Source organism: Hipposideros armiger, unplaced genomic scaffold (assembly GCF_001890085.2).
Source record: "Hipposideros armiger isolate ML-2016 unplaced genomic scaffold, ASM189008v1 scaffold_351, whole genome shotgun sequence".
Taxonomy (NCBI): domain Eukaryota; kingdom Metazoa; phylum Chordata; class Mammalia; order Chiroptera; family Hipposideridae; genus Hipposideros; species Hipposideros armiger.
Window position 1 is genome coordinate 1 of NW_017731701.1, and position 9,695 is coordinate 9,695.

Genomic DNA, 9,695 nt, shown 5'->3' on the forward strand with positions numbered 1-9,695 from the left:
GAGAGATCTTTGATCCAGCCTCCCACCTGCTGGTGAGCCCTGGACTTTTTTCACCTGGGTGTCCCACCTGTTTCACTAAGTGTATATTGTCCTTTTAAACATATTCTAGTCCAGTAGAGTTTAGCGTATTTCCTCAGGATGAATTCCAGTTCCTAAGTTTACAATTGTGGAATCATATTTTCTTCTTGTTCCTTTCTTTTAGTTTTTTGTTTTCTTTTTTTGTTTTTCCTTGACATCAATTTAGACATTACAAACACATATCTCACAGACCCTGGTCCCCACACATTCTGTTCTGTGTCAGGTGGAGTTTCTCCACACATGTGCTTTGTCATGTTGTCCAAAGCAAAAGTCATTTGTTCTATTTCTATTTTTCACTCACTGTAAAGCAAATGAAAAATTTGTAAGGTATAGAAAGTGAGACTTAATATTCCTGTCAGTGGATGCTTAAATAATGACAGAATCATAATGTACTTGATTGTAGTGCCATAACTGGAGCAATAGGTGGGTTTAGCATTTAAACCCTGACTGGATAACAATATGAGATTAAGCTTGAGGTAAAAGTTTTATATTAAAAAAATTAAAGGACAGGAAGCTAATACTGTTTCCCATCACCATTTTTTTATCTGTGAATTTTTATTTTGCCTCATAATTTCCATTGTTCACACATAAGTCAGAATCTGAACTATGCCATTACCTTAAATTTGATTTTTCTCTTTTAAAAATTCTTTTTAAAACTCATCTCATAATCTTCACAGATGAGTTAATATTGTTTTTTTAGTTTTAATCTACTTTTTAAGTAATGTTGCAAGATTAATGCCACTATCTTATCAAAAAAGAAAATACCTCTAAATATAAATACTCTAAAAAGCAAAAAAATCAAATTCTTCATATCATTCCATTGATCCATTCACTAGATAACAACTGTTGTTTAATGTATATACTTCCAGATTCTTGATTATGCAGTCATTTGCAATATATAAAAACTTTATAAAATGTATACATTTTAAAACTGATCATCCTGCTCATATTGCTCTGAAACTAGTCTTCTTCAATTAAAATATATTACGAACATCTTTTTATTATTAGTCCTAGAGCTACCTTAGTATTTTTAAATAATGGCACAGGATTTTATTTTGTGATTCTACCCAATATAATTAATCATTCCTTAACTAATGGGCATATAGATTAATTACAATTCAATTATATTAGAAACCATGTTGCAGAAAGCACTCCCATGTATATAACTCATTGATTAGTTTTACAAATATTTTTGTAGACGAAGTTCTAGAAAAATAATTATGGCGTTTAAGACATGCATGTTTTTATTTTGTAGAAACACCATTAAAATGAAATATTAAAAATCATTAAATGTTTAGTTCTGGTCAAAAATTAATAGAAGTACCCATTTAATTTCAAGCATGTACACATATCAAACACCTGTCTCAAATATATTCCAACTAATAGGCAAATATTTGCCTTGCTTTTGTTTCCTATTTGATTTAGATTATATGCATACACAGTAAAATAGCATGCTCTTTTCATTTTCAGTGCTTTTGATCAAGACTTGATAAGACTTAAATATAAAAGTTGCAATATTAGTGTTCACTTTTTATTTATATGAAAATATGACAGAAAATATATCAGAAAATAGTGTAAAGTAAAATCAAGATTCACAGATTTGCTGAAACATGGCTAACTCCCCTTAGTTCTGTGTTCAATTTAACCAGCAAAATAATATTGTTTGATACATTTTGATTAAAATAAATTGCTGTTTAGATGCAGATATTGGGTAATTTGCTAGTGAGAAGGCCATATCTTCTTTTGCCTATATTTTTAATTAGGTATGAAAATCGTTGTCTGGTATTTTGCAGTTGTATCTTTAGTTTTGTTATTGTTCTTTCAATTTCTGTTAATGTCTTATTTGAGAAGGTTGTCCAGTTCTTAACATTAAAGCATCCATTAGCTCAATTGTATAATTTTTAAAAATTTTGATATATTTAGCTCTGTGACCATGTGACATGCAATTTCTGTCCCTTTATTATTAATGCATTTTGAAGGATCATTTATCAGCAGACACAGAACAGTAGTTAATAGATGTTTTGTCACCTATGTACCGGATCCCTAATTTCTTACAATGCCATGTATTGATAGGACCTTTTTAGTGTGTCAAAAGCACAGACTTCCTTTAATGTTTCTATCTCTAAAATTGAATAATGTCGTTACTAGCAGAGTGGTTAAGGGTGTGTAATTGTCAACGAGACTGCCTGTGTTAGAATCTTAGAATCTTGGCTCTGCCACTCACCAGGCACACCACTTTAGAAGCGGGAGCTTGCTTATCTTCACTGGGTAACCACATCTATGAAATGGGAGCAAAGGACTTATCTTCCTCATTCTGTTGTTATAGAGAGGAAGGAAGAAAGGAAGGAAGGATGGGAGGGAGGGAGGGAGGGAAGGTGGAAGGAAGGAAGTTTGGTGAAGCCACTTAGAAATGTATTGGCAGCTAGTTTGCATGTAAAATTCTACTAATCATTCCCTTGATTCTGTATCTAAATTATATACCAAATATCACTCCATTTGAATTTTGAATTCATTTCAATAATTTTGTGAACAATTATTTTAGAGTTCATTGCTTACAAAGTTTTAAGTGTCTAAGTGATTCCCATTCAAAATTTAATTTTTGTCTTGCATTATCTGCTATGAGGACCTAAGAATAGTTAATGAATTAGCTCAATGTGAAAAAAGCAAAAATGCATTAATAAGGACATATGCTTGCTTTTCTTTTTTCCTCATTATGTTGAGATATATATATATATATATATATATATATATGAATATTTAGTTAACCATAAACTAAATTATCTGAGAATAAAATAAAAACAAGAAATGAAAGCCTAATATAATTGTGATTAAAATATCATATTTATGTTATGAAAGTAATTAGAATGCATTTTAGAAAAAATCCTGGTATTCAGTCACCCCTCTTCATATAATGGTTAGACTTTATCATTATGTATTTGGAATTAAAAGTTGCCAATGGCACAAATGTTTTTTTGACTGTTAGAGCTGGTATTGCTTCATTTTCAAGTATTCAATAGTTTTCAAACTTGTTGTAATAGAAAAATTACTATAAGGGAAGTAGCAAAGAGGAGGGAAATAGCTTCAAAATATTTGCTTTAAGTGTCCAAAAAATAAGTCTTCTACAAAAATTGAGGAACAAACGAATACACTATACTTAATGCACTGAGTGGTCAGGGGACCCGTGTTTATATTATCAATCTATGGCATTGACAGGTACCTGGAACATAGTAGCCTTCTAATAAAGGTGAGGTGCATTATGAAAAATAATCACAGAGTATGTGTGGTGTTGGGGTGTTAGGGTACAAAATTGGCTTTCATCATCATATTACAATTGGCTTTTGAATACATACTATTGATACATAGTATTAACAAAAAATAACTGACTTTAAAGAAACATCCATTGTAATACTGAAACTTTAGTCAAAGTAGGGGCACTACACATTTTTAAAACCCACCTATATTAAAAGACAGCCTCCTTCCTTCAAAAAATTGATTATATAAGATTTTCTTCATTACTTATTTTTTTTAATTGTGTATAGATGGGATGCTAATGTTTCACCACAGTTATCACTGTCTCCAGACTAAGTAAGATTCTATCTATGATATTGGCAGTGTCATAGATGATACCGGTCACTATGACCATGCCATCTCTGAAAGTTTTGACTTGGAATTATCCAGAAATAATAACATTAAATGTTTTATTTTTATTATCAAAATGGCAATCTTCGAGTCACTTCCCTTTGAATGTGTAGAAACAATCCAAAAATGATTTTAGAAAATGGAAAGAAGTCTGTTCCATAGCAAATATAATATTTTATTGCAATGATCAAAGAGAAAACTAGAAACCTTTTTTTAAAAAAAATGCTTGACATTGTAGCTTAAAGCAGTAACTAATATAGAAAGTTTGTCATACCACTAATCATATTTTACATTTCATATTGGCAGTGTTTTCAATAACTGGCAAGGTTTCATTTTGCTTTTTGCTATTCCTTTGGGCACGGCCCTCCACAATTGATTACCACTTTAATGGTTTTGCTGGCAGTGGAGATTTTATGGACAAGGCTTCCACTATAAATTGCATACAGGAAGCCATATATCTGTTTGTTTGTTTTTTCTCATAACAAATTCAATCATTTAATGCTATACTTAGAGTCCATTTAAAACATTCTATAGAGAGAGCATGAAATAATTATTAAATAAAAAAAGCTACCTGAAAGATGTGCCATCACCTACTTTCCTCCAATATTCCTCTGTCAGAAGCTAGATTACATCATGTTTTAACAGCCTTTCCAGGCCTAATTGTCTTGTTCATTTTTATGAGTGCATAGCATTTTATGATAGGTTTGTACATGCTTTATTCAGAAAAGTGTTAGAAACAAATTGACAGTTATTCTAGTCATTAGAATATCCATGATCCATATAAAAGTGTATGCCTGAAGGGATCCTGAAAACAAAAGAATTGGTTGGGAAATTTATTTTGTCAGTATGAAAGCAGGAAATGGATTCAGAGTGTATCAGATACTATGACAATATGCATTTGAGTTATCACCTGATATTATGCATCATGTGCTTTCTTAAAATTCAAAACGGGTTAGAGGTAGGGAATATTATGTCACTGATCTGGACATATGAAAAATAATTAGTTGAGATCCATCCAACGATGTTTTAAAAGTTCCATGCTTTTCTGTATATCCACATGACTATTTCCCTCATTGAATTGGACAGATGTTTGATTGAATTAGCCAGTTTGTTGATATTATATAAGCACAGATTGTCGTTAAACAACAGAAAAAAAGCTTAAATACACATCTATTTCCAGTAATTGTTAATAGGAATAGAAGTGACCTCTGAACACAAAAACCCAGGCTTTTTGTGCCATTGCACCAAAGCTGTGTACTTGTGTTTGCTAGTGATTTAATGGACACTTAGAGAGGGTGCTTCTCAGACCCTTGAATCTGAAAAAAGGATTGAAAGTTATAAATACACGTTCTATCTTAATCACAGGAGAAGTAAAGAGAAACTACGGCGCCGTTTTCCCAGTCAGCAGTCATTCCTAACCATTTTAGGTAAATGGAAAGCGAAGAAGGCACATGCGTTAGTTTCCTGGGGTTGCCATAACAACATACCATAGACTGGGTGCCTCTCACAGTTCTGGAGACTAGAAGTCCAAGATCAAGGCAGCAGTTGCTTTGCTTCCTTCTGAGGCTTCTCTCCTTGGCTTGTAGATGGCCACCTTATTGCCATCTACACAGCCTCTCCTCTTCGAGAGCATCCCTGGTGTCTCTGTGTGTCCAAATGTCCTCTTCTTATAAGGACACCAGTTATATCGGATTAGGACCCACGTTAATGGCCTCATTTGAATTGAATTACATTTTAAAAGACCTTATCTCAACATACAGTTATTCTGAGATGCTGGGGGTTATCAACTTTGGGTGAACACAGTTCAGCCTATAATGGCACACATTCCATCCTTTCTTAGTTTTCATTTGGGGAATATAGGTGCATTATCAGGACATGTAAAGTTTATTATTTTTTGTCATTTTAAACAAACAAAAATTATGCAATATTCAGAATCCCTAGATATTCTACAAGGTGTGATCACAAAATGCGGTGAATGCTGCTGCCGAGTGCCATCCAACAGAAAGGCAGGGATCTTCTATTCAGGAAGCGGTGTATTAGTAACTGTGTGTCAAGTTTCAACTTGTTTGGTGCAGTCAGTCAGGTGTGAGCTAAGGTTGAGAGAAGATGTGTTTTAAAGTGTGCCATAAATCATCTTCCATCATGACAACACTCTGTGTTACACATCGCTTCTGGTATATGGCAATTTGTGTCAAGTAAAAACATTATGGCGTGTCCTCAGCCACCTTATTCACTGGATCTGGCACTGTCTGACTTCTGGCTCTTCCTCAAAGTTAAAATGATTCAGGGCATCGAGGCAGCCAGGAGAGTGCAACTAAAGACACTCATGAAAGAGGACTTCCAGAACTGCTTCAGAAAGTGGCAAGAATGATGGGGTAAGTGTGTTTGAAGCAAGGGGGAGTATTTTGAGGGGGATTCATGGCAATGTGTCTTTTACTCTAATTTAATTTAAACATTCACCGTATTGTTCGATCACACCTCATACCTAATCAAATAACTGGAACTCTGTCAGTATTTTTTAAAGGATTCTGAGCTGCCAAAATACTTACCATAAAGTCCATGTGCAAAAGATTATATGCTTTACTTAGAGGAACACGTTTTAGGCCTTCACTCAGATCTTATTTATTTTTAATTTATATATATATATATATATATTTGTAACATAAACAATAATCTGCTTTCCTGGGATTATAGCATTAGAAAGGGATTAGGGTTAGAAGGAAGTTGATTTCAGCTGTCATTTCCCAGCTCCTGGTTTTGTAGGTGAGAAACACAGGCCCTAAAGGTCAATAGCAGAATCGACACTAAAAACTTTCTTCCTGGCTGGATATATCCATCCAGAGCCCTCAGATGAGTTGCTTGCCAATTTGGCATTGGTTTCCAGCATTTGAGGTTCCGTGGAAACTCCTTATTGGAAAAGGATGCTGAGAGTACTTACCTATTGTGGGGCAAAAAACTTAATTAGATTTTTTTGTTCCAAACCATAGAAGACAAATATACTTGATAAGACAATTCAAATGGCACAGAGATATGCCCACCTACTACTCAAAATGGATTCATCGGTGTGAATCATTCTCTACTCTCTCTCTCATTTGCAGAAGCATTATCCATTTTTATCTTTTTCTGGTAGTTTGCTAGAGAGTAGAAAAACATAACTAGGAAAAAAAAATTCTCTTCAACCCTGTACCAATCTCCCATTCCCTATATATTTTCAGTCTTATTTATCTAACAATAAGTGAAGTCACTTAAGCTTCACTTTTTAGATTCTTCCCATCCTGCTTCCTGGTGTTGTTTTTTGTTGTTGTTGTTGTTTTTTGACAGACAAAAATTTGGGCTAAAGTATGCTGTTCAAATACCATTTTTCCAGGAAGCACTTCCTAAGTTCTCTAACCCACAGTGCTCTCTTTTCTGGAGTCCCCAGTAAGACCCACTGGCTGGAATGTTCTCTTGACATTTATCTTGGGTGATATGTGTCTTTTTCCTTAAATGGATTACAAACCTCTGGGCAACAGCGGGGTTTGTTCAATATTTCTGTGAATTCGCTGGTTCTCAGGTCAGGAATTGCCAAGAAGGTACAGTTCTGTTTCCAACTGTTTCTAGTCTGACAGCTTCAAAGTTAAATGCTGGTAAGACCTCTCCTTCCAGGTGAGCTGGCTTGTAGATTTCTGGTGAGATCGCCTATGGATGGTATCATTCTTAGTATAATTTTACATGGAAAAGTACTTTTCCATAGGCTCTGAAATTCTTATAACTACTGAAATATTTCATCACAAATGAGAATTCCAATGACTCTTCATTAGTTATTAAATACTGGAAATACAGCAGGATTTAAGAATGGGAGTAGTAATCATGTTTTGATCTAGGGGATATAGGATTGTGGGGAAAAGAGAGAAAGGAGATAGTAGGAAAAATATTTTGTTTCAGTTAATCAAAAAGTTTTGCTTAGAACTCATGTTCTTGTTGCTGTTCCAATGACATTGTGAGTGTGTGTGTGTGTGTGTGTGTGTGTGTGTGTGTGTGTGTGTAAGAAAGAGAGAGACAGACAGAGAGAGAACAGACACATTATAGGGTGGGGATGGGGAGATGGAGAAAGAGAGAGAGAAAGAAATCACACAGTGGGAAATTGTACTTAAAACTATAACTTTTTATAGAGTAAATCAAGATATTTATTTAATCTATCCTTCTTATAAAATAACACGGCCACACAGACCAATTATAGTAATAACTTGCTAGCTTTAGGATGCCTTTTGTCTTTACCCTAGAAGCCAGTAGGCGATAACTTGTGAGCAGACCTGGAGAAATAGTAACGATATAATTATCATTTCTTATAAGCTCATATCTCTGTATGCCCTTAATGAGAGAAAAAAGAAAGTTAGTTCTAAGTTAAAATCTGCAGTAAATTCAGTCTCACATTTGTTTCAGTGAAATAGCACAAAAATAAAAAGGTTTAAAAATATAGACAATAATACTGTATAACCTGCCTACAGAGACACCTTAACTGATGACACAGCCAGTTATCCCATAGCAACCATCACCAGAGTCTAAAACATCACAAAACTTTGTGATAAAAGGCAACTCACCGACTCTGATTTTCTAAGAACTATCAGGTACTGGAGGAGCTTCAAACTATCCTAAAGTCCAAAATATAGTGATTGTCTGTTCTTTTTAAATGGAACCTCAGCAGTTTTTATCTGAACTCGCTAAGAAGTAACTCTCTCTTTTAAGAGAAACATACAAATAATTAACAACCCCGCAGATAAAAGAACTGTTTGCTGTGAAGGAAATATTAAACACCCATTCCTTTTCTAGCTTTTACTCATCTCACTTTAGATATTCTTCTAATTTTATGTTGGAAGATGCAGAATTTCTGGAGCTATTCTAACTTTATCCAGACAGCAACTTTCCCTTCAGTATGTAATTCTAATGCAAATTATGGACTCTCTTCCATGAAAACAATGTGCATAGCATGACACAGAGCTGTGCCCATAATTTCATGAGGCTGGTGGGCAAGCTCACCCCCACCTAAGGGTCCTGGTCTAAGACCAGTCACTAAATGGCAGTTTGAGAGGGAGAACTCACACCTTCTCCCAGTTGGCCCATGTTCTAACTCCCTGTCTTGAAAAGGCAGAGCTGGAGTTTTGCTGTTTGCCACATACACATTTCATGCCTGTCTCCATGCACTGTTGACCCATGCATGATTGTGTACATAAATTATTTACTCCTATTTGGTCAGCTGCGTTTCTCTTGAATGGAATCAGATTAAATGAGTTATTTGTAGACTGCAGTGTATAGTTACTGTGATCTGGCAATTTAGAATAACAAATATTTCTGAGCACCTACTGTGGGCAAGGCCCTGATCATGCACTGTCTCACTTAATTCTCAGTAACCTCAGAGGCAAATACCACTATCACCCATAATGCACTGAGACACAGAATGCCTTTGGATTGTTTGGTTCTTATTTAATTGTTTCATTAAAGTCAATCAAGTCATGTGTCTTATTAAGTGATACAGCCAGAATAAAATGCTGGACTACAGGATTTCAAAGTCAGCTTATTTCACTAAGTTGTACTTTAAATATATCTTGAGAATTATACAATGACTTGTTGGTATTTAATTATGGAATAATCAAGAGATAAATGTGTTTTACATAATAAAATTACAAGGTGCTCGAGCATCTGTTTCTTAGCTTATATATCACTTTGATTATTCTTAAAGCTTTCAACTCAGAACCAGAGTGAAGTAAACAGGTTGGGTAATGCAGACCCAAGGGCTGCATTTCTCTTTGTGCATGACTGCTCTTGTCAGGTTAAATGTTAGAAGGCTTCTGGCTTTTAGCTTTTAAAAGTTTGGCTGTATCTGCATTTCAATGCCATTGGTCTCTATTAGTTGAAAAAAAATCTTCTTTTTTTCCCTTTTATCTGTTTCATTATTTGCATTTTTCTTTTTGGGTAAATTCATTCCATATCCATAATTTAAA